This window comes from Anas platyrhynchos, chromosome 3, assembly GCF_047663525.1.
Source record: "Anas platyrhynchos isolate ZD024472 breed Pekin duck chromosome 3, IASCAAS_PekinDuck_T2T, whole genome shotgun sequence".
In the NCBI taxonomy this organism is placed as follows: domain Eukaryota; kingdom Metazoa; phylum Chordata; class Aves; order Anseriformes; family Anatidae; genus Anas; species Anas platyrhynchos.
Window position 1 is genome coordinate 82,157,051 of NC_092589.1, and position 25,890 is coordinate 82,182,940.

Sequence of the window (25,890 nt, forward strand, 5' to 3'; positions counted from 1 at the left end):
TTTTTAACATGAGGGCCTCAACTGGAGGTAGATACAGCTCTGGCTACGTAGCATTTACCTCCAGAGTACTCTTGGCATCGTGCTGGAGCATTGTTTGAGAGCAGTGTGTGCTGCCTGCTGAATTGCCAACATCTCATCCTTCAGCGTTCTCATGCCTCCCATCCAGTTGCGCTTTGTGCCCAACCTTATTTACCTTATGGGCTTTGCCAGGATCACAGCTTGGTTGTGTGGCTTCGGGCCCAATCTGACAGTCTGTCAAGGAGAAGGGGAGAAACAGTGCTTTTGACATGCTGCCTAAAGAAGGGGATGCCCAAATATGCTTTGAAATCTTTGTTCCACTTTCTTATTCAAGAGTTTTAAGCTGCTGCACATCATTATTTTTTTTTTCCTGTTGTTTTGCTTTAATTTCACTATTGTGGAGAGATCGTTTCACTTCTAGTCTGGATTCCTACATTTTGTTTGTGCTGCTGGCAGATCCTATCAACACCCACTTTTCTGTGATATTTAAACTTTAAAAGATAAAATAAAAATCTTTGGTGTCACAGAACACTGACTTGCTTGTAAAATAGTTTCATATACCAGAGATGCTATTTAAAAATATTGTAGGAGTCTAGTAATACATTAGCATTTTATGCTTTTCTTTCTGAGCAGTCTCAAAGTACTAAAAGTGCAGTGCATGTGTGCAGTACCACTGAGGTACAGTCCCTCAGACGGAGGCTGTAAAACCAGCGTAGCATTTACTGAGGGTGTGAGGAACGATGGATGCAAGCAGCCTGAAACAAAGAGGCCAGAGCAAATTGCCTTCTGGAGGAAAAACGCTGTGAACATCCTCAGCCTTAATGTCCAGCAGCCAGGGCTCTGCAGACATCCCATGGAAACATGGGCATCCTCAAGAAATCCATACCAGTGCTTTCCTTTCAGCATGAGGGCAAACAGTGACACATTTTGCATTACCAGGAGCTCAGGCTGGGGTTCATCTCACGATGCATTAGGAATTGCCCACCGTGGTATCATTAAGCCATGTGTGGATGCTCATCGTGCGCCCCCAGCCCGAGCTGCCCAGGGCTTTGCTGCAGCTGGGATCCCTACGGTCCCCACCTGCTCTTGTCTGTGGGGAGGTGGCCATTGAATGAGTGTCTTTGGGCTCTGTGATAGTAGCTCGTTGTCCTCAGTAGCATCCAGTAGAAGCGAGTGGCCCTGCTTCAGCTGCAGGCTAGGCTGAGCTGAGCTGGCTCACAGTGGCTGTGCACCCAGGGCAGCGTGTTACAGGACTGCAGCGGGGCTGTGTGCTGACACATGCAAAGCGTCTGTCTCTGCATCGTCCTAGGGATCCTTCAGCCCACTTTGTATTTGTGTCCCTTAAAACCAAACCCACGTAGGAGTTGCTCTCAGATCAGCCATTTCATAAGTGTCTCAGTGTGGGGGGATGCAGAGCTTCAGCACAAGGATAACAGAACTGCTTTTATTCACATTACTTCATTCTGGGAAATTCAGCATTACAGCACCTAATGTAAAACTAAAATTCAAGTTTTTATAATGTTTAGCAGAACTAATACCACAGTGTGTTTTTTCATTATCATTTCAAAACCTCGGTGACATTTTATCTGAGTGTTCCCATACAGCGTTAAAAATACAGACGCTGTTGTTGTTCATGTGTGAGAATATCAGGAGCAGTTAGGTGGAAGAAAAACCCACCAACTTCACTGGTTATAATGGGACTTCATCTCCTAGGAATTATGTCATGGTCAGCCGCAGTGGCATAGCTCAGTGAGCCGGGAGATCTCTCCTATTCCTGTTTCTCTATCCAAGCAGCATGGCAGCCTCTGCACCTTTTTCACTCTTTTAAAGAAAATGAGGTGCTTAATTCTTTCAGTTTTAAAATATATCATGACTTCAAGAGAAGGAAATAAAAAGAGAACTATTTTATTTTCATTTGACATGACTCTGTTAGGCAGAAAGAGTCTTCCGATACATTGAGTTAGGAAGTAATTAGTGTTGGGAGTGTGAGATGGGTCATAATCTTAATGTCATTTTACCATTACTAAAATAGGCTAATTTTGTCGTTAGTTAATCCATGCAAATCCCATTGATTTAACAGTTTTATATGGATGGAAATAAGAAATGCAGCTGGCCTATATTTTGGTGTCTCCATGTCTATCGTAAAAGCTTACAGAACACGTTGTTTAGCGAAGTAGTCCTCCGTCCTGTGTGTTGGAGCACTGCTATCAAAATGCTAGCACAAGCTGGTGGATTATGTGTTGTGTGCAACTGTTGGTGTTATAGAGCTAACAGGTGAAGCACAAAACCTTTCTTTTCTCTATATGCTAAGAGCAGAAAGCATTTCTAGAGGTTCTGAAATCTGCTTTAAATGAAATGCAAGGCTTTAAAAGCTTACACAGATCTTCGAAACACAAAGCACTGGCCTGAATGTTGCCCTTTCAGTCAAATTTAGAACCTTCACCTACTTAAACAGGATCACATTTAGGTCAATGCTTTGTGCTTTGCAAAATTGTCTCTCCCTAATCTCCTTCAGAGCGTTTATGACTATGATTTCAGTGAAGGGGGAGGGAGATGTTTCCAGCCTGAGACTTGTTACTAGGTTGGCATACAGAGTTAATTTGCTGAAAGACATAAGTTTTGTACATAGATGTGCATCAGATTCTGAAACCTGCTCTTTATCGGCAAATGTACTTGCACGTAGGTGCTAATTATTTGAAAGCATTTCACCATGGTGTCCAGAAAGTTTTGGTTTTAAACCATTTCCCTAAAATGTGGAAGAAAATCATAGTTACCTAGGTTGATCTTGTTTTGCTTGTGCGTTTCAGCAAGATTGAGAGGGGTTGTGTCATATAATCTTTTATATGTGCAGTTTCTCGCATTCATCAAATAAGTGGAGCAGAAATAAACTTTCCTCCTTTCTCCACCCACTTTTTTATTTAATGAAATGGGAAACGCTGAAGCTACTGGAAACCTTGATGTGACATTTCTTGATGCATTGATGCTGTCTCTTAGACTAGGGTCCTGAAAGCAACTTGCAGACATCAAAAGCACCTGTATCTCTGGTGTTCTTAGTGCTGTTGTTTTATGAAGTTGGTAAGAAAAAAGTAATCAGGCTAAAATATCAGACTAATACATATTTTAAAAGATGTAATGAAAGTACTTCCTTAGCAGATGATAGTAGTGGTAAAACAGTTGGTAGAGCTCTCCATTAGCATGATGGATCCTGAATTTGATTTTGTAGTCAGAGGACTTGAGGTGCAGTTGGGATTTAGGATATATTTAACCAGCATCCTGCCAGCACAGGCTCCAACAAAATTGTTTCTGGTGCAGTTGTGATTGCAGAGTGAATGTGGGTGTCACACAAGTGAGACTGAGCCTCCTGGGAATGAACATTGGTGCTCTGTCTTCCACAAAACCTGCATGTGCTCACCCACATCAGTATATATGGCTGTCGCCCACCCAGTAATGAAGAATGAAATAAAAATGTTCTGCAAGCAAATCTTCACTTGGCATTCATCCCCCAAGTGTTTCTTGTTCTGTCTGCACAGTTCCACAGCTCTTCTCCTCAGGACTGGGTCTCTGCCTCTCTTTAACAGAGTATGAGGCACTTCGTGAACAGCTGGTAGTTCTGTACATCCTGATGCAAGCTTTTGTGCCTGTGTGGTGGTGATGCACGTGCTGTAATGGCAGGTGACAAAGCTGCAAGAGTGGACCAGTTAAAGTATCTCAAGTGATTGCTTTTGTGAACAGGGATTGGGGCCAAGTCCTATTTGGGCAGATGCTTCTCACCCTTCAGTGTCTGCATGCTTTTTCTCAAGCAATAAAATCAAAAGCTGTGACAACAAATCTGATCTTTATGGAGCATTTCAGCGATATCCCAACTTATCTGGACATACAGATAATATTAAACATTTCTCTGTCAAAGAGGGCTAGCTGTCAAGATGTAAAAACGAAACTGCTGCAGAGTTATGTACAGATTTGTTGTCTAGCCATTATGAGGCCAAGCAAAGAAAGGTAGGTATCACAAAATTAAAATTCATAATCAAAGCAAATGAAGCAGTATTGTAATTACTTTGAGTAAGAGAAGCTAAATGTTCTCTTGTGAATCCGAAATAGTCATTTCAGTCTTCCTTAAACTTCCTCTTTTCTTAATTTGAGACTTAATAGCTACAGATTTTTTTGACACCTGTATTTACTCAGACACCTGCTCTTTGCCAGAAAAAAAAAGTACATCGAAAGCTCTCTCATTGAGTCTTCATAGGGAGTTAGCACAGACAGGTATCAGCTGTAGTGTGTATCCTCTTGCTAATCTCTCTTTCTCAATGGCAAGTAACTCCATAAAGCAATGATCCATGCTTCAGAAAATCTAAGAGGTTGCTTATGGCATTTTAAAGTCTTGATATGAATCAGTAGATTCACCGGTGTGTTTCAGTTTCAGAAACAGAGGGTGCATTTTATGCTCTTTGTACATAGCTGTATTTTCTAGGGAGGAATGGTAGATCCAAAAACCACAAATGGCAAAATTACGTAAGTCTTCTCAGAGTTTTACCTGTACAATACTTTGACCACCAAATTTTAGTTAGGCTCATCTTACAGACACCTGTTTCAACATGCACAACTTCTACATGTGTGTAAACTAAGGCACAAAGAAGTTGTGCAGGATTATACAAGTGGGTATTGAGGATTTTAACACAACCCAGGTCCCTTGTTTTTTTTAGCCTTTACATGAATATTCGTGTGTTAACAAGATGAGTTGAAATTAGGATGGTTTGGCTTTTTTAAGGCAAGCTATACATTGGCTACACCTGCTCAGTCTGTAGTTGTGCTGCTAAAGAGCTGGCTACCCATGAGTACCAATCTCAATTTTTATGTTCTCCTGAATGTCTCCTCTTTGCCTTCCATGTTTGTATCTTCTGTAGTGATTTGATGAGATTAAAAGGGTGACAATTATTTCAGAATATCTCAGGTAATAGCACTTTGTATCTAATTTTTTAACTAGAATACCCTTTTTTAACTCTGAACTCTAATTTTTCCTTCTTCCCTCTTCCCACCTTGTCTCCTACCCCATTCACTGATTTGATAGGTGGCAAGGATCACAATCCCAGTGTAGATGATGCCGCAGCTTTTGTTTTCAAATCCTTGTTCCTATTAGCGTTCATTTTGGCTATAGAGGTGGAATCACAGAACCATAGAGTATCCTGAGATGGAAGGGACCCCCAAGGACTATTAAGTCCAACCCCTGGCTCCACACAGGGCCACCCAAAAAACAGACCAAGTGTCTGAGAGCATTGTCCAAATGCTTCTTGAACTCCAGCAGGCTCAGTGCTGTGCCCACTGCCCTGGGGAGCCCGTCCCAGTGCCCGAGCACCCTCTGGGTGCAGCACCTTTCCCTAACCCCCAGCCTGACCCTCCCCTGTCCCAGCTCCATGCCATTCCCTCGGGTCCTGTCGCTGTCCCCAGAGAGCAGAGCTCAGCGCCTGCCCCTCCGCTCCCCTCGTGAGGGAGCTGCAGGCCGCCATGAGGCCTCCCCTCAGCCTGCTCTGCTCTGGGCTGAACAAACCAAGGGACCTCAGCTGCTCCTCATACATCTTCCCTCCATACCCTTCACCATCTTTGTAGCCCTCCTTTGGACACTCTCTAATAGTTGTATGTCCTTATACTGTGGCGCCCAAAACTGCACACAGTGCTCAAGGTGAGGTGCAGCAGCGTAGAGCAGAGCTGGACAGTCCTTCCCCCGACCTGCTAGCAATGCCATGCTGGATGCACCCAGGGTACGGTTGGCCCTTTTGGCTGCCAGGGCACACTGCTGGCTCATATTCCACTTGATTTCAGCCAGATCCCCCAAGTCCCTTTCTGCAGGGCTGCTCTCCAACCTCTTGTCCCACAGTTCATACATATAGCCAGGGTTGCCCTTTCCCAGGTGCAGAATCTGGCACTTGCTCTTGTTAAATTTCATGCAGGTGGAGATTGCCCAGCTCTCTAATTTGTCAAGATCTCTCTGCAAGGCCTCTCTGCCCTCAAGGGAGTCAACAGCTCCTCCCAGATCAGGTATCTTCTGCAGATTTACTTAGAGTGCATTCAAGTCCTGCATCCAGGTAATTTATTAAAACATTGAAGAGAACTGGCCCTAGAAGGGAGCCCTGCAGAACCCCACTAGTTACTGGTCACTAGCCTGATGTTAACCCCATTTGCTGTAACCCTTTGAGCCTGATCTGCCAGCCAACTGTTCACCCATCGTATCGTGTACTTCCCTAGCTGTATGCTGGGCGTTTTGTCCAGAAGGACACTGTGACAGACAGTGGAGCCTGTGCCAGTTCAGTTCCTCTGACTAATACAGTAGAAGGAGTGAGCTGCAGGAGTTCTTTGCTCTGTAAAAATGTTTTGAATAGAAGCCAGAAGGATGGCTTGTTTGTACCCCCAAATTTTCACTTGTCACATGGACTGGATTTTTCAAGCACTGACCTAGTCTGTTGGCTATCCTGCAGATTTACATAGCAGTTCATTACCATCCTAATTTGGTCTAGCTCCTAAATCTCATTTGGTCAATCTGTACCCTCCACCATTTTATTCCAAAAAAGCAAGTTAAAAAGTACTGGTAGTCTGGGTTAAATTTCTCCCCTCTATGGGGAGACCAGTCTCTAAAGGACTGATCTTTTTGCACCGAGGAACTACTGTGCTTTTCACCACTGCTAGCCCATTTGAGCTCCTTCTTGAACACTGATATTTGAATGTTAATACTTCAGGTCTCTGTTTTGACCATCCCGTGCAAAGTCTGCTCTTCTCTTACATTTTATCCACCGTCAAGTTCAGAACAACTTTGTCACATGGGACCTAAGCATAGATAACATCTTTCACGTGAGGTAGTATAAATTTTTGGCAAAAGGGACCTTCCTTTTCATTCTCCATCTGCTGAACCAAATAACACCATAAGTATAGAAGAATATGAGCTAGTTCAGTAGCCAAAAAAAATGTCTTAATTTTTTCTCCCAGCTCTGGCAGGTGTTAAGTTTCTGTGTTTCGTTTTATTTAGGGAGTCCTAATGTGAACCTGCATAAGATTTGAGTGATAATAACTACTAACTTGTTAGTGTGGAAGGAACAAGGGAGGGACACATACAAAATGTCGTGCTGAAGAATACACAAAAAATACACAGCAGCTCTGGAAACAGAACACAGCTGTTTTGAGATATAAGATGTGGTTTCTTTTTTAAGCCAGGTACTGAAATGGCTGCTGTTACTACTGTAAAATGTGAGTACTCTGCAGTCTTCTAATCTTGCAGCATTCTTATCAACTAGTATGTAGGTGACAGGAAAACTGATGTGTTTCCTTAGCAGTTGGCAGTGCATGGGTATCACCTAAACCAAGGTTGCAACCTAACCCAGTAGGGTGAGGTTGCGTAGCCTCATGACCCAAACCAAACTGGCCAAATGACATGGTTGAGATGAAAATCAATAATAGACATTCTGTGTTTGGGGTTCAGCTACAGGCAAAAATCTGTCGTTGGAAAACAGGCAAATTATAGGAAGATGGCAAGATAGCTGTTCCAGCAAAGCATGTGCCAGGGAAGTAACAGATTCTGTCTCGGGTGAAATGAAACGACCTGCTTTGGTGAAAACTGTGAGCCAGGCAAGCATCTGAGAGGTTCTTCAGGGAAAGTTTAAAAAAAAAAAAAAAAAGGAAAGAAAGTAGGTTTCTGGAACACTAGAACAAAAGCTGCAGCAACAAACGAGGTGCAGGTGAAAGAGATGGCCGAATACATTAAGTAAAATCCTTTGAGTAAGCGAAATGTCTGTGACCAGGAATTGATAAAGAGCAATCTAAGAATGAAAACAAAGCTATAATATATTCATGAAGCAAGATGATTATAACTCAGAGGGAGTAGCATTAATTATGACTTCCAAGGCAGAAAAATAGCTTATAGACTGGGAACCAATTAGCAGTCGATTGCTCTGAACTAGATTTCAAACACAGTACATGAAATGACAATTATACAGTGTTACCAACAGACAACGACTATGATGAGATAAGAGCTGTCAGCAGATTTGGACCAAATTCCTCAGCCTGACATCTGCTTACTAATGGGGAGACTTCCTCGTCGGGGTTAGGGATGATGATAGAACGGAGGAATTGATGGCCAAGCATCATCTTCTGTCTCTAAAGCAATAAAATGGGATCTGGCAGAACTCTGCCTGCTATCAAGGCTCTTCTTGGTGCGTGGGCATTGCTATGTACAGATGTCCCTAAAGCAATCGGTGGAATTGTTGTGGTTTGAATGTATTAGAGGAAAACTTGGCTCACATCTTCAGCAGATCTGAGCATGCAGTAGAAGTGATTGTTATTTTTTTGACAGGACCAAAAAGAAAAAAAAAATCATTTTCTTTTGTTGTTACTACCAAGTGAACAAAGCTTAGATTGCTAAAAATGTAACTGGTTTTCCGCTAAGCAAACCCAAATAGTGAATAAGCAAGTGTATTTCAAAGGGTGGGAATGTCAAAGCCAACAGCAGGCGTTTGAATACAGCCAGCAAAAGCAGCAGGAAAGTCAATTTCGGAACAAGAATAGAGGGCCACAAGAGAAATAAAACGGATAGCCTTGCCCAAGAAGCTGACCTAGTTGCTGAAAAAGCTGTCTCCTTCATTGTTGTCTGCCTGAGTTCAACAGGTAAGTTGCCACCACCCAATGGGCCTGTCTGAGGTTAACAAGGAGAAACTCTTTAGTGACAGCAAAAAAGGGACAACGACAGAAGGAGTGCCCGTGACTGCTAAAGGAACTGAAAATGCAGAATTAGAGATGCACACAGCGTACCGACAGATAGGAGAAACAGAAAATTTGGAGGAGCTGCAGGTAGAGACCAGCTTACAGAAAAACGATTGAAGGAGTAGCTGCTGAATTCTTCAAGAAATGTGGGAATATGGAAAAAAGAAAAGATGGTAAAATTGCATTCCAGTTAAAAAAAGAAGGGTGACATAAGCAATTTCAACAGTTGAAGAGAAGTTCTGTTGCTTTCAGTGGTACCGTCGTGGAAAAAAAAAAATCTAATTTTTTCTCTTTTAGCTTCAGCTCAGCCATTTCAATCCAGGAGATAAAAGAATGGCCACATTTCTCCAGTTATTTGGCTTGTGGCAGATTATCTGCCAGTATGATGCAGTTGTTTGTGGTTTTTTTTTAGGGGTGGTGGTGCCCATATTTTTATCACCTTTTTCAGGAGATCAATCTACTCTTTTCAAGTATGCATTTATAATAATTGCTAAGTCTTGACAAACTCAACCATTGAAATAAGTGGAGAGCCAGTGAATCATTCGTTTTGGATAACACAATGTAAAAAAGATAAAACATGTAAAAAAGATACACAGTCTGTCACCTCTTTACGATTGTTGTTGACTTGGTGTTGACATGACCAAGTGAAAAAACACACAGCTAGATGTAATGTAGTGAAGTTAGTTAGATACAGCAACCTGAGCATGTCATGCTTAAGTGGCAATTCAGAAAACATGTAAATAAAGACCAAAAGACTGTCTAGCATTGCAGGACTAGTAATTACTTACAAAAACAAATCTCAGGAGAACTTCTGCAAATCCCAACTGAAGCATATATAAAAAGGCAAAAGAATACAAGGAATGAGTCGATTTACATGACTTGGCAGAAGCACGCGAACCAGTGGGGAAGTCCAAAAGGAAATGTCACCAACTGGCAAGGCAACAGCTGCGTTTACCAACTTAAACAAAATTAGTCATTGAAAATATAAATTTAAAGACCAAACTATGAGTCTTCCACTCAGATGTTATTTCCATTTTAACATGTGGATGTGAGCGTTGGAAACTCACCAAAGGAAGGCAGACACCTCGTGCCTCCAGGAGTAAATACCTGGGCAAAATCCTGGGTAGCAGACAGAGCGGATTTGTCACAGATCTGTCATTTCAGCAGCACTGTGCTCCCCAAGCTCCCCAGGGTAAGCGATGGAAACACTTGGGTCATGTGCTGAGCACGAAGCCAAGAAGCCTGTCCGAGCAGATGGGCTCTTGAGCAGCTGGAGGAACACACAAATGGTCAGACCAGATATTCCTTGGAGTGTGAAAACTTACTGGCAGCCAGTGATACAGAAAAACCGCGGACTGGCTAAAGATAGGCACAGGCGGAGGAGCCGTCTTTGGTTCCAGAGCAACATCTGCAGCTGCAAGGAGGATTTGGAAAAAAGTTACTCCTGGTTCACTTGAGCGGACAGGACTTATGTGGTGTTTTCTGCTTTGCAAATGCAGAGTGTTTAATGTTACTGGAGCTTCCCAGTGACTGCTTTCCTGGCCACAGTGGCAGAGTGCTGCATCGCACACACCAGCCAGAAGATCCGTCATCTCTGGGCTCTTGTGCTTTTTGTCTGCCCTTGAGCAAATTACATGACCCCACTGATTCTCCGGACCTCTCTGACCACAAGACTGTGGGATTTTAATTAGGAACAGTGGACAGCACACTACTTCTTCTGGTTTCACAGCTGTCTGCAGGGACTAGGAGGTGAAGCAAGTTGCTGTGGAAATAGGAAGAAAGCCCGTGCTCCACGGGCTGCTGTGGGAGCAAAGCAGTTGCTTGTAGCTTTATTTAAAGGTGACCTTAGATGATGTGGCTGTAGCTACAGACCATCTTCGGACGTGAAAGCTAAACCTTATCTTCCTCAGTTATGGGGCGCTTGCGTGTTCGACAAGGCAGTTTTGTGTTTTTTAGCTTGGTGTTTTTAAGTGCTGGCAGTTACTACAGTAACAAAACACGGTCTAGGTTAGCGAGTTTTAGATTGCTTTGTAGAACGTGGGGATGAAAATAAAACGCTCTTATTTAGACTTTCTTCATTTGTACAAATAGCACTTCAGCTGTTCAACCTTTTTAACTGTTTCTTTTATGTAAGCTCTGCTTTCATAGAAATGCTACCAGCCCCTGTTTGCTCTCTGTGCTTCTGTCAGTGCAGCTCTGCACCTTGTGGTGTATCACAACCAAAGTGGTTTGCACTCCTCTTTCCGGGCCAATTGTGCAAGCTCACCCCTGCTGCTCTTCCTTTGACACCTACGCTGGTGCACAAGCAGCCATAATTTCCATTCCTACTGGCAGTGTCGCTGGCTTGCTGGATGACGAGCAGATTTTTCCAGGTGAGAAATTTAAGACAGAGAAGGTTCATTTAATTTTCTGCTTGTGCTCTGCCCACCAGCCTTTTCACCCAGCCTGGTTTTCCAGGGTTGAGGTGAGGCGATCCCAGCCCCAGTCCAGTGCCTAAACCCGACTTCCCTGGCATGGGGTTGTTCCCAGTAAGAATCCCAACATCTTCCTGCTGAATTTCATCCTCCTGGCCTAGTTGCACATGCCTCAAGGGCATTTATGACCACTCACACCTGGTCTGTGGCGTAGCCCTCCTTGTTGCACCCCCCTCCAGGGGTCTTTCTCTGTAGCCCTGTGACTCCTGGTCTGTGCAGAGCAGCCCCACGCACCTAACCTGTAGCCATCCTTCATGCCTAGAGCTGCCGGGTGGCAAAGTAAGCTCTTTTCTTTGTCAGCCAAGATCTGAGTTCAAGGTTATGCGTTTTCCCTGCAAGAAGTGATAAGCATCGCGAGCAGCTAAATAAAAGCACAGCATTTTCCTGCGTCGTCATAGGTGTGAGTTACGCTGCCTTCCCTCGCAAGGGGAGTTCAGAAACCAGAGTACGAGCTTGGGAGTGTGATAAGGGAGTCCCTTTCCAACCACAGTGAAGAGCAGTCTTATCTAAAACGATTCTGCGCTCTCTTTAAACTCGCCTGCTGAACGGGGCTTCAGATAGTCAGGGCAGCCGCTGCACACATTACCCATGCCAAGGAGCTCATCTGGATTGCATTTAGGAGGGAGTTTGGGATTAGAAGAGGAACACAGGAGCTGACATCAGATCAGGGGTTGGTGCTGAGCCCTGCAGGTAGGGAGGGATACAGCACAGGCCTGCTGCGAGACCCCAGGGCTTGCTCGGGGGCTGCTCCAGATGCCTGGGGGCTTCCCCAGCTCCACAGAGGCACAGCAGCATCTGGCGAGGCGGCTTCTGCAGGGAGCTCGGCTTGCAGGATCCCAGCTGGAAGCCCTGTTAGCTGGTAGCCAGCCGCCTCGAGACCGCTGCTGTCCCCCGTGACCCGGCACAGAGGCGAGCGGCTCTGCCAGCACCGCTCGGCTCAGTCACGTCACTCGGGCCCTTCGCAGAAGCGGTTTCAGATACATCCCCGAAACCACACCATAATGTAAATTGATGGTGGCAGCAGGGATGGAGTTCAGCAGGAGTTAGCCTTTGGGGTGTTTTGTCAAATTTCTGAAGCATGAACTATTGGTAAACCAGAGCTAGCAGGGCAGATTCGTAATGTGCGCCAAGAAGCAGCATGAAGCAGTGTTAGATTTCTGCTGGCCTTCCCCTGCAGGCTGGCTGCTGCCGCCACCATCCTGCCCTGGGGCTCAGGGTGCACCAAGGAGCCTGCTCCAGCTGGAGCTGGCCAAGCTGCTGCACCACTGTTGTGGGCAACCAGGATTCAGGAGACCGAACCCAACTCTACTCTCTCCTTCCCTGGCTTCACCCCACACTGCTGTAGCACTAGAGCGGGATTTATCCAGGTACACGCAGCCACAGCACAGCAGTTCAGCCTTTCTGTAGGCAGGGAAGGGGTTCGTTCCCCTCCTGTAAGATGGGCACCTGAAATGGCTGTGAAGTGTGCCCTGGAAGGGACTGTCACTTCGCATCGCCTGTGAAGGAGATCTGGAGAGATGGTTGTCTTGGCCGTAAGTCACTGCATCACCGCATCTGAATCAGATGAGATTAATCCTGTTGGAAACTGCTGGAGCGACAGGGTCACCGAATTAGCTAGATAAGTAGTGAATGGCTAATTATCTAATATTTTAGGTTACTCTGCAAAATCCACTGTGTATGTGAGTATTCTGATGAGCTGAAGTAGAGAGATGGGGTGAAAGGCACAGTAATCCTGAGAGTCTTTTCTCTTTAAGTTGCGGTGCTTGATAATATTTTTTTATTAACCAGCAGCAGATTTAAGTATTCTGTGATAGTCTCGCACATTTTGACAGAAAAAAAGTTTTAAAAATAAACATGTATGTTTTCTAAAAATACATTAATTTCTGCAGGAGCACCTTCAGTAGCTTTCTGTTTGTACCAAGCTGTTTTCGGGATTGGATCAACAATAACTGGTATCCTCCCTTTGGCCCCAAGTCCAGACTTTTTTAATTTGAAGACAGCTTTTATAAACCTAAAACAAAGGGGTTTATCTCCTTTTTCTTCTCTTAAATCTTGCGGGAAATGTTTTTAAACAAAAATAATACAAGTAGCCGTTGCAGCATTTCAGAGCACCAGTGTGATTTTCATACATTTGGTTTGCTTATTTCTTGTGTTCTTCTTGGTCAGGACAGGAGAAAGAGCTTAAAGATATTTTCATTCATATTAAGTGGTATCTCTGTTACAGATAAGATTGTAAGCACTTCTCGGTTTCATTTGACTTCCACGTTCTTCAAAATCCTCCAGCTCCACGTGTCTTTTCGGATTGTCTCAAAGTGATTAGATGCAAAATTAAAAGTTTAGTTTGCAATTACAAGAAGTACTGAAAACTGTCAAATTCTTTGACTGCGTTGCTTTCAGGAGGCAGTGGGTGGGAAAGAATAAAAGCATACCTTAATTATACAGTCTATCTGTTTATTTTCACAGCTGTAGCACTGCTGAAATGTGCAGCAGACATCATAATTCCACAGAACATGGTCCCTGGGTGCTGCACCTGCCAGTCCCGCCATCTCAGTGCCAGTTGGGGATGTATGTGTGTCGGAACAATGCGGGAAGACTACAAGAGGTTTATCCCATTAGAAATAAATTACAGTGTAGTGTAGCATGAAAATGATGTGTCAGTGAATACAGAACACAGGATTACCTTCTGTCTCTTTTCTTTATCATAGATAACAGGAGCAGTATGGGAAAGAGATTTATATTGCACTCATTTGAAGCTGACCAAGCAATTTAGATGAGATGAAATACGGATTTTATTTCTGGAGAGAAGAATGTGTTCCTGCTAAAATGCCATTAATTGCTTTATTATTTAAGGCACAAATTATATCCAGCAATTTGTTGGTCTCCTATTTTTTCCAGTGGAAATAATTCACCGTGGAAAGATTATTCTGTCAGAAAATGATGATGAACCTGCTAACAAATTTATTTGAAAGAAGCTGAACTTTCATTTCATGTTCTTTTTTACTCCCTTTCTCCAAGCACCGTGTGTGTGCGTGTGAATTTCATTAAAACCAGTAGTGGCTTTGCTAGGTGTGAAAATCTTAACAAGGATCGTGGCAAATACCCCCACGACAGCAGAAATATGGGCATCCTTTTAGGGGTTGACTGTCACACCATGGTTGTGGTGGCTCCATGCACCTGCTACAAGCAGAGCGATGTTTTCCTGGGTGCAAATAGAGAAGCTCCTGGGCTCTCCTGGAGGCTAACAGAGGCGCTCACCAGGGGGGTGGACTTTGCTTTAAACTGTCCAAATACTATGTAGTATGAGCGAGCTTCCTCTGCGAGCACTCTCCATCTGCCACACTTCCCCCCTTTTGCTTTTGCTTTTTCTTTTTAATCAGTCCCTGCTAACTGTCTTTGTTCTTGTTGGTGCATTTTTGCTTTCCTTTCTGAGGTTGCCTGTCACCCTGCCACCAGTGCAATGCTTTTCTACTAAAAGCAGGGCCCGGTTATAAGCAAATATGGAAGCATCCATCCTTATCTTTAATGTCCTACTTAGAGAACTTTTTTTCAAGGGATGTGTAAATTGTACTTTGTTTGTTGCTACCCTCTTCTTTCTACTACTACTAGCTGAGCAGTGGTCATGGTAAATTAGATCTGCCCTCTCTTAATGGACTCCAAGTTTTTTTTTTTCTGGAGAGAGGTGATAATTATGTTTTGCTTTAGGAAATAATAGTTGCTCCATGGGGCAAGAGCTTTGAGGTTACCTCTTGTATTTTTCAATTCTTCAGAAATAGAAATGATTCCAAGAATAACAGCTTTATATTAAGAAAAAAAAAAAAAAGGAAAGAAAGAAAAAGCGAAAAGTTCCATTATTGCTGTTTTCCTTGTGAGACAGAGCATTACTCTCTGTCTTGGTCGGTGTTTAAAGCTGCAGCAAGACCCCCGAATTGCTGGTGACTCTATATCATTTGTGTCACCATTGATAGGGAAGAAGAATAGCTTTTAGAAAAACTATTTTTGTTACAGATGTGTAGATGTGAATTTATAGCTTCAATCACGCATCCAGGAGAGGATCTGCAAAAGTGAGATAGTCAGAAAGCTGCATGAAAAAGCTGGCAGAAGGAGCAAAACGTAGGGAGGGTCGACAGAAGGGAATAATACCTGCAAAAAATCCATCAGAAGCAGAGAAGCTGAGGGAAGCGTTCAGCCATTAAACCTGACCGGTCCGTGACCAACTGCTGGCTTCTTGCCTGCTCTTTTAGGTTTTGATTCAGCATTGCCTGGTGTATTTATTCCCACCCTTATTTACAGCAAGCATTTTTATGAGCCTTGGAAGTCGGCGCTTTTTCCAATTCTCTGCTTTTCATGCGTGCTGGAACATCTGTACGCACATACTTCTCATTTCCCTGTCTAAAGATAGCTTTAGTTATTGTGCCCAAAATACAGCATCAGGGTTCAGTTTGTTGTTGTCTTAGTAAGCACAGAAATATTTTCGAACATTATGTCACTCTGGTTATGTATCTCAGCTGCTGCAGTCTGTCTGTGTCCGGTTTGCGTGGAGCAGCCTCGCTTCCTGGGATTTGTTGTTTTCCATAAGCTCAGCCCCAGGTCGCGTAGGCTGACCAAGCGAGTGTGTTGCTCTTTCTCTGTAGGGCAGCCACTCTTGCCCTGGGTGATAGTGCAGGCAGAAGTTTTCTTAGGAAGGACATGACCTCCACCTCATCTTCTGCCAGCAAAGCGATGTGAGCAGTGTTCCTGCCCGTCCCCCTCGCCCCCCTGCACGTGGCTGTCCCCAGAGGCCTTGCTGTGGTTGTGCAAAACAAAACCTCTTCCCCTCCTCCTGCAGTGCCATCTCCACATAAAATTCTCCTGCTTTTTGTTTCCAAGTTGTGCTACTTGACCTCCTTCCCTCCCTCCCTCCAACGCAGATGCACTACACCACTCCTTTCTCATGATGCACATGTTCCTGTGGTGCGCATTGGAAAAATGGAATTTAATTCTTGCAGACCTCTCCTTAAACACTAAGTTTAATGCATTCTAGCCTGTGCTGTGTGGTATGAGGCTTCACCTTGTCCTCCGACCACGCATCCTCAGGTAGGAAGCTGAGATGGGAGCTTTGTGTTGCCTCAGGGCCTTCTCAATGGCAAGTTGTGCTCCCACAAAATTTGGGGTGTGCTGGCATTTGTGTCTCTGGGGGCTGGTGCAGAAGTGGCCAGGATCAGAAAATGGTAGCAAATGGATATCACAGTCCACATGCCTGGGTTGGGATGTTCATTTTTGTTGAAAAACGGAAAAATACGCAAGATGTTTTTATACTTCAGAAGGGTCATGATCACGTGCAGTTGTAAAAGCTGTTTTACCACCTGAAGTTTGGAAAGGTGAAGTGACAAAGTGGATGAGTTACGGGGGGCCACCTCAAGCGAGCGCCTATGAAAAAGGACTTTGCAGCTCATTACTAGGTATTCTCTAACACTCGTTTTAAGGAAGGGGAACTTCTTGAAGTTGGAAGAGTCTAGGTTTTATCGGTGATACTCTTCCTCTGTCCGAGGAGCTGTGTGGACGGGCTCTGGGCCGCAGGAACCCCGTGCACGTTGTCTGGGTGGCGGAGGAGGTGTCGGCACCTCCCTTACAGAGCCAGCAGCTGTCCCAACATGCTGCTGGCCAGCAGTTGCTTTCAGAAAAACGCTGGAAGGCATCCTGGTTACAGCTCTTGGTAGCTGCCAAAATTAGTTTAAAATAGCTTTTACTCATAGAGCGATGTTACAGATCCTTGTTTGAGCTGCCTGGACTTCACCAGGGGTTGGAAAATGAGATTCTAAGCAGTGCAGCTTTCTGGGTTTCTTTTTGCTACAGACTTTCATGTCATGCAGTTTTTGTCACACAAATTTCTGTTTTGAGCTGTGGGCCACCAGGTGTTCAGCCTAAAGCATGCTGTTGTTCCAGGACTGAGTGTTTGCCCTTCTTTGGCATTTGGGTTATCGCCCTTCGCATTGCAGCGTTGCCCAGAGGCCGAGTGGGCCGTGCTGCCTCAACGTAGGGCGACGGCCCCTACCCACAGAGCCTGTGGCCTCCTTCGCTGCTGGGAGTCAAAGCAGCAGGAGTGTCGGCCACCAGGCCACAGCTTTCTGGGGATGGGTGAAGCAGGAAGAAGTCCTATCCCCATCCCTGAAGGTGCTCAAGGCCAAGCTGGATGGGGCTCTGAGCAACCTGTTCTGGTGGGAGGTGTCCCTGCCCATGGCGGGGGAGTTGGATTTAGATAGCCTGTAAGGTCCCTTCCAACCCAAACCATTTTGGGATTCTATGAAGTCAGGGGAAGCAGCCAAATGTGCATTGTAAATGGAGTTTATAGTGAGGACATCAGCACCACCTTCACCTGAGTCAGCAGATTCCTATTGTTATGTATTGCAAAGCCTTATAATAAATGCTCCTCAAGCGTACTGGACTGCTTCACTTACCCTTGCCCTACTGCAACACCAATTGCGGTAGGACCAGTGTGAAAGCAAGGTGTTAAAACACCAAATAGAGAGATGTGCCCAATTTGGCACCCCTCAGGCGTGTCCTTCCTGGTCTTGGTGCACAGCAGCCCTGGGTGCGGGACAGGGAATGGGGACCCTGGTTCAGCAAGGAAGTTGAGCCGTAGTGGGGAAGTGCTGGAAAAATTTTCCATATTTATAGTATGTCTTTGAGGTGTGTGCAGATGGACTTCTTTGTGGTTGCAAGGTTGGAAAGAAAATGAAAGAAAATGACTGAAAATTCTCAAATATGTTTCAATGCAGACTGGGTGTTACTGGTAACATAATAAATGACACTCTGGTATGGTTCCTATGGCATGTGGTCCCAATGACCTAGATGAAACAGTTGTGCCCTTACCACTTCTGACAAATTGCAGTCTTTGTGAGCTCATGTAGGTGAAGCCCGATATCCCACCTCACCAGGTAGTTCTCCGAAGTCGTGTGTGTGCTGTGTGCAGCACCAGTGTGGGTACAAGCTGAAGGAAAACTTCATTATGTTTGACAGTGCCTTTTTAGCTAAAGTACTACCATGATTTGCATGACAGCAGTGAATCCCAAAATTGGTTGATTGCCAAGAGAGACTTTAAACTGTGGAGGCAGACATGAGAGAGAAAAAAGAATTAAATGCTTAATTAATGAATTTATACTTCCTGTTTCTTGGAGCATGACTATTTTTCTCTCTCTTCCCTTTTGTTTATTTTCTGGTGCCATGCGTTCAACTGGAATCTGTATAGAAATTTAGTAAAGAAACCTGCACAGGAAGATGAAGAGGGTTCTGAATCAAATGACGTCTTAGTCGAATATTGGACCTTTTTAATAGGAAAATGTTTTGAGGTACCAACCTATAGAAGTTATTTGGCCAATGTTCTGAATCCCAGTGATGGTGTCTATACAGTCATGCAATTGCTCTTTCACCTAGGGACTAAAATGAATCTGTTGCCTTAGCTTTAACTTTTCGTGGGAGAGTCTCCTCCACTTTCATGGATTTCTTACAACATTTTTCCTTAGAATTATAGCTGTGAACTTAGACATTTCTCTGGTATCTCCTTCTGTTAGTTCCTTGCTTCCCACTTGCTGTTTTATGTGAAGAGCTTAGTGAGTTGCTTCAGAGGAGTAAAACTCTTCATGGTAATGGAGATGCTAACGTGTGACAGTTCTTATCCACCCAAAATGGCAGCAATTGACTTGTAGTTCTTCATATAAACTGATCTTTCACTCAGAAAAGTTTTCACTTAAAGAAGGTAGCTATTAATTACTTATCTCTCCATGTTTCAATATGCCACCGTCTCGTTAAATAGCTCCCTTGTCTATTTCTTTCTGAAACTATAAAGTACTCTTTTCCGCAGAACAAGCTCGATGACATCTTGACACTTCCCTAATGTTTTCAAATCCTGGTGGGTTTGAGTGAATTATTGGATTTATTTGAACTTCAGATTTGGGGCTTGTAAATATGCAGAGATGAAAGCTAAAAAGGTTGACAGAAATGCACTTGAAGTTGGAGGTGCTAGTTTTAGCATAGTTATCTTTGGCAACATCAGCCTCATCAAGTCCAAAAACTCGAGTGATCATAAATCTGTTTTGATACTAGCAATTGTCTGGTAGTCAGTACTATCTCCCTTATTGTTATATTGGACCCTGGGGAAATGTAAAGTGCAAGTCTCTACCCTAGTGTCTCAGCACTAACCAAGCCAAGCATTTGGGGGAGATCCTTATCTTCACATTGCAGGTGGAAGATGGAGAAGTATGAGAACAGGTTGCCTGAGAGGCCTGATGCAGGTGTTAGTTGTAATGCCATCAGATCTGTGTCCGTGTAGCCATTAAGCAAATCATGCAGGTAGATGCCACCTCTTTTGCTCCTACTTCTGCCACTTCACTTTCTGAGTATAATGCTGTCGTGTAAGAGCTCCTGACGGACCACTGTCTCCCAGTGAGTGCAGATGTTTGCTGTGTGGCTCTGTGCAGGGGATGATCGGATCAACAGGTATTTAGTTTATAAGTTTCGCCTACTCATTTTGTTTCCTATTAATAACCTTGTGTTTTAATCCTATAAATATGCCATGTCATGCATCTGTCTATTTGGGGAGCTAATCCTGTTGCAGTAGGCATCTATTTCAGGAGCAGCCCGGACAAAGAACAGCATTATTTGAGTGCCGTCCTCCGTTATTGTCTGTAATAGGTTATATCGCAAGCATTTGAGTGTTAGTGTAATGTAAGAGTTCAAAAAGGACAGACATTATTTGTTGTGTCAACTCATTAAAAATATTCTGTATGGATTTTTCCAAAAGGATAATCAGACCAAGCATAGTGGGCCCTATGCCAGGGAGCATAATGTCCTTGCACACCATTAGGTGAAGCTCCAAGCTGGTTTAAAAAACAACTTCTAAAAAATTTGTTGAGTATCCCTTTAAAAAAAAAAAAAAAAAAAGGTTTGTGTACAGAAGTAGCAAATTAATTCAGTTCTATCAGAAAGTAGGTCAGTGACTGACCTCCCGATAGCATGAGGCAGCAGTTTCTAGCAGAAGTGACAGCTCAGCAGCATGAACCCTCACTGTCTCCAGGAAACTTGTTTTGACAAATGTAAACACATTATATCCTGTATTCCTCTTACTTATTTATTTTCTTGCTGCTGCATTAGAAACCACAGACTGTCACTCTCCATCCCCTTTCTTCACCCTTTCTGGTCCCCAAAGGGAAATGCCTTGTAACATAGCTAATAATTTTTGCAAGGCTGCGTAATGAGTAAGGCGTTCCAGCAGGGGTTTTTTTTAACAGCTGAATTTGAGAACTGTAAACCAGACTTGACTAAAATCCAAACCAAAGCATTTCTGATGGTGAGGGAAGCCATTGGGAAGACAGGAACTGGAGTGATTTAGGATTGAGTGAAACCTTCACGTATACCCACACGCCTCTTCAACATTTGTTGTTGAACACGAGCAGCCGTGTTGCTGGTCTGACAGTACATTGAACATGTCCTCACTGCAGGCCAGCAACTCCTGAAATTGGGGTTCTTTTGTATTTTGGGGTAAGTGCCAGAGGTTTTCCCTGCAGTGTCCCACCACTTTGCTCCTTGAGCACACCTGAGAGGACATGGGGCATATGCTCTTCTTTTCATTGAGTTGTCTTTATCAGCAGGGGTAGAAGATGAATCATATGCTACCAGTTAACTTCTTTGGTAGCTTTCCTGCAATGTTTTCTCCTGTGGGAGTCGCTGGGGATGGAAAGGTCAGGAAAAGCTTCCAGCTGCAGAGCTGTATTTTGGCAGGTGAGACCAATCTCTGATCTCTGGAGTTGGTTCCTTCTCTTGGCTCGTAATCAGGTTGCATATGCAAGGCAGCACCACATGACGTAGATCTGAGGATTTCAGTATGTACTAACCAAAATGGTCTGATTTAAACACTTTTGCTAAAGGTCTCACAAAACCCTATATCTCTAGGTTTTCTTTGTTATCTAGTTATTTTTCTGGCATGAGGTGGCTCAGAAACATCCGGAGAATCCTACTGTCAGTTCTACAAAAGCAGTACAAAGAGTGATGTTTGCTCCTGTGATAGCTAAGCCTCCAGAGTCCCTCAGCTGAGTGTTGTCATTTAACTGAATTTTAAAGTTAATTTGTTTGTAAGCATTGCGTTACAATAAAAGTTGTATGACATTGTCTAAGCCAGAAGCAGAGTCTTGACTTGGGAGCAGCCATGGGAATATATTCGTTAGAAACAAAATGCTTCTAGCTTTGGTAAAGGTTTGATCACAGTAGATTCAAGTCAAGCAGGGAAGCAGATGGATTTATTTAACATAGCCAAAAATGGCTATGAGGAGTTGGGGAAGAAGAGAGTCCTATTTCAATGAATTACATGTTTTGCTTCTTTGCTAATGCTATAGATAATGCTGGCATTGATTGTTACGCAGCATACAACAGATGTAATGCTAAGAAAGTTGTGAAAAAATACAGTAATGTATGCAGTTAGAAAAAGGCTTAAAGTGAGAGGGAGAGGAGAGGGAGGCCCGTGTGCATGTGTCTGGGTACATTTCTGTGCAGGGGGCAGACAGTTCCCACTCGGCCTCCCGAGGGGTGCTTGCCTCTTTGATGGAGCCCACAAAAGGGGAACCGTGGATGCTGGTTTTCCCGTGATTAAACTCTTCACAGAGCCACCAGGTTCCTTCTGCTTGAGAGGTCTGGAAGCTTAAGGTGTGCTCCAGAGGGGCATGAAGGAAGATCTGATCCTGTTCCCCACCACTTCATGCTTACAGAGCTGTCGCTTCCCAGCGCTCCCTCTCCCACACCGGGGAGGGAGAGTCAGAAAGGGAATGATGTCTCTGGGCTTTGCTGAGCAGAGCTGGTGTAGGCTGAGATCCTTTCAGTTCAAGGTAATTTGAGCATCTCAGTCCCTTCTTAAGAACTGGAGCTATTTTTGAAGCCCCCACACTGTAGAAAGCTGCAAGGTTTTTTCCCCTTCACCCAAGTGCTCGCAGGAGGTCCTGCCAGGCTGCCCAGATAAGCTGCTTCCCTGCCTGCTGGTGGGCGGCAGGCCTCGGTGTAACAGATATGACGCGGTGACCTTTGCAGCGATGTACAGACGGGTGCAGAGCAGAGACAGGAAAATTACCCACGTCGTAGTCACTGACATCTCTTGCTTTGGGAGAGGAGGGGCCGTCTTAAACCCCAGCATTGCCCTCACTGGCTGGAACAGTGGTGCCCAGGGAACAAGACAGCTGCACCTCTCCTTTTTTTCCTTTCTAGGCAGAGATGTGGTGTCACTCAGTCTGCACCACATGCAGGCAGTGCCAATACAACTCAGTTCTCAGTTTATTTATTGCACTTTTTTTTTTTATTGCACCCCTTCGGCAACATTTGTGCATCATCGAGTCATAGAGTCATTTAGGTTGGAAAAGACCTCTAAGATCATCAAGTCCAGCCATTACTCATCAAGAGAGCAGGACAGATTCATATGTTCCCTTCTACTTTAGAAATCTTGGTGAGGGCTTGCGGGGCTGAACGTCATCTTTGTGGCTTTCTTCTAACACCATGCAAATAGCAATGGGTTGTAGACTGGCCAAGACACTGCCATCCATCCTCCCTGTGCCAAAACCTGAAGGGCAGCACAGAGGTGTGGATTAGGGGGGCCACAGGAGTGTCCCTGTCTGCATTGCCCAGTTGCTGAACCCTTCTTGATTTTCTTGCACTGGCCCTGCCTTGGTTAAAGCAGGCATGTGCTCCTGCATGAGATTTTGCAAGATTTTATCGATGGGGGACAGGAGGTGCCTCTTGATTGCTTTTCTAAATGTACATCAATCTAAGCTAATTAATCATGGATGATATCATTCCAATCAGCAGCACGAGATAATGTCCATCCTGAGTGCAATGACGTAAATGTCTCTGCTTCCATTAGATGTACCAGAGAGTAATCTGTGTCGTTTTTCAGAGTAACATCTCAGGTCATAAAGAAACTCTGTACTGGGACATGTGCTGCTTTTCTGCTAGCCCGAGTAGGTCCATGGGGAGCTACCAGTTTTCTACATGTGTGCTGTGCAAAAATCGCTGTGTTAGTCCACCGCTAACACGAAACCAAGGTCTCAAAAGCAAGTTCACACAGTATTGGTTTCACTGGCAATAAAGCCAGTCGAATAGTGCGGTGTGAGATTTCTGCATTTTAGCAGAAAAAAAAAAAAAGTTCAGAGAAGGTGTGTGAGGTGTGAGCAAGTGAGGAGTCTGTATGAAATTTCATCTGCTTAATGTATTGCAGGAGCTCCTTTTGGTTGAGATTATACACCTCAGGTTTTGTAGAGAAATCACAGGCATCACTGCTTGCACTGCTGCAGGCGCAGGCTAGGGTGAGTGGATCACCTCCGCCAAGGTACAGAGTAGCCTTTCTTCAGGGGTCAGGAACCACTCAAAGCATCTCCCCTTTGTATGAATGTTGGGGGAGGGGGGTGAGGAAAATAAATTCCTTGTATTGCAAAGTTAATTTCCTGAATGAATTTCCTTCACATTCTTGCTCAGTGTGGGCTCCAGAAGGTGGTGGAGTTGAATGAGAGCTGTCAGTGTTGGAAGGATGGATTGCTGGTGGAAAACGTGGCACTTCGGTGCTCCCCATAAAGCCCACTTGACTGACAGTCTTTCTCTGTGCTGTGTCGTGCTGCCCGAAATATTTCTAGTGTTCCAACTCCTGCCTGATGTAGGGCCCAGCTTATCTCCCTTTCTTCTTTCTTCCACTGGCAGTCTTCACGTCCTGCTCGTTACTGACGTCGGAGTACGTCAGCTTGGCTTCGCATGGATAGCTCTCAGAAGTGCCGGGCAGCTTAAAGATAAACTCTAGGAGAAAAGAAAGATGAAGATAACTTCAGGTCATTTTACCTTGACCAAGTGGATGCCTGGCTTATCTCCCGTTGCTTTGGTTCTCCCCAGCCTTAGCCTTGTTTCTGAGCCGTGACTTAGTCCAGGGTGCGGCTAACATTTTACGTTAGCACAGTACTATTGAAACACTTCTCCTTTCAGCCAAAAATGCCTTTGTGTCCATTACCAATTCTGCTGTGTAAACAAGACAGGTTATTTATCCTGCCCTGACCAAGAAAAGGAGGAGTTAAAATTTAAGAGCCGCCGCGGGCACAAGTGCTGACTAATGGTTACTATCTTGAGTACACGGAAATCGAATTGGACCTCGTCTGATGAACACCACTGCTCTTTTTTTTTTTTTTTCTTATAGAGCAATACAGAAGAATTGAGAAATAAATGCGTTCACTTAAGATAACATTGTGTGACAGCTGAGAACAATTAAAACTCTTACTTGCAGCTATATATTTTTTTTCCTTTCTACAGTAGGTGGGTGGTGTCTGCAGCTCTGAGTAGCTGGGTATTTGTCACGGGTCTGATCTTATCGTTCACATGGGAAGAACAACTATCGTGCAGGGTTATTTATTTTACAGCCTTTTCTCCTGGTTTTGCACAACACACAGATCTTGGTAGATGAGAAAGGATATTTTTTTTTCTTACTAGAGTCTTTTTAGCAACAAACACACGCCTAACTGTAAGAGAAAAAAGTTTCACAACCTAGCTTGTTTTGTGAAGCCCAAACATTTGTGAAGCTTACAAACCCTCAAACTTTGCATAATGTGCCCATCCCTGATCTCAAACATGAGGTGGCAGAAGAGGGAAGTGTTACTTTTTTTAACCAACAACTTATGACTGTGTCAACACATGACAATTTGTCAAAGCTTTCTGTAGTGGTGCTGTAAATTAATTTTTAGCATCAGTTGTGAGTGGTAAACACTTTGTGCGGTGTGAACAGCTCTTAGTACAGTGTGAGTTGTCAGCAGCTTGCTATCTACCCTGAAAGAAAAAAAAATGAAGGAGGGAAGGATGAAAACTCATTTACTAGTACAAAATGGATCTGAGTCTGCAAAAATTAGACATGTCGTGGTATTTTTTTCTTCTTCCATACCAGTCAGCTCAACCTTGAAATTTGGTGCTTGCTTTTTCCACTGATAAGAACCTGCCTTCCAGTCTATGGTTTGGGAAATCACAACTTTCCATCCTGTGCACGGAAATAGTGCCTGATAGTGAACAGGTTCCTCTGTTCACTAGGTAGCTGGATGAAGTCAAGCCCTCTCTTTGCTGTTGGGTTTTGCTCTTGGTTGCTTGCTCTGAAAGTAGAACATGGCCTGCAAATGTGAATGTGCTCCTTTGTCGAGAAGTCTCATATAAGTGACATAAAATGCTTGGAGAAAAGAAGATGGCAGCCCAAAGAGAAGGAACAGGGGCTGAGCTCCATCTCTTCCTCGGCTGTCCCCGTGGTGTTTCTCCTTGCCCATCCCAGCCGTTGTGGCGGAGTTCACAGTGATGGTTCACACAATAGGGGTTGACGTGATGGAAGAAAATGATTTGGTACAAAAAGTCAGGGAATATGTATTGTGGAAAACAACTTTTCAGATACAAACCTATTTTAATCTGTCACTGTAACAGAACAAGCAGTAATAACCTCCCAGCCTAACAATGACTGTTAAGTTGAACATTAATTCGTTCAGTCATTGAATTGCTAACATGTCTAAAACTTACAAGTGAACACCCACTCAAGAGAGAAAAAGAAGTTGGTGCCTGGAGTTCTTGGCCCTGCTGAAATCACCTAGGTTTCTGACACTAACGCCAGTATTTCATTTTGCGTTTCCTGAGAATGCTTCAA

At 44.1% G+C, this 25,890-nt stretch overlaps 1 protein-coding gene across 1 annotated transcript in view; it reads left to right on the forward strand.

Annotated features, from left to right (window-relative positions):
- BACH2 (BTB domain and CNC homolog 2) overlaps positions 1 to 25,890 on the forward strand; it is a 146,632-nt gene that overhangs the window by 17,172 nt on the left and 103,570 nt on the right. The gene's annotated exons all lie outside the window — the stretch shown is intronic.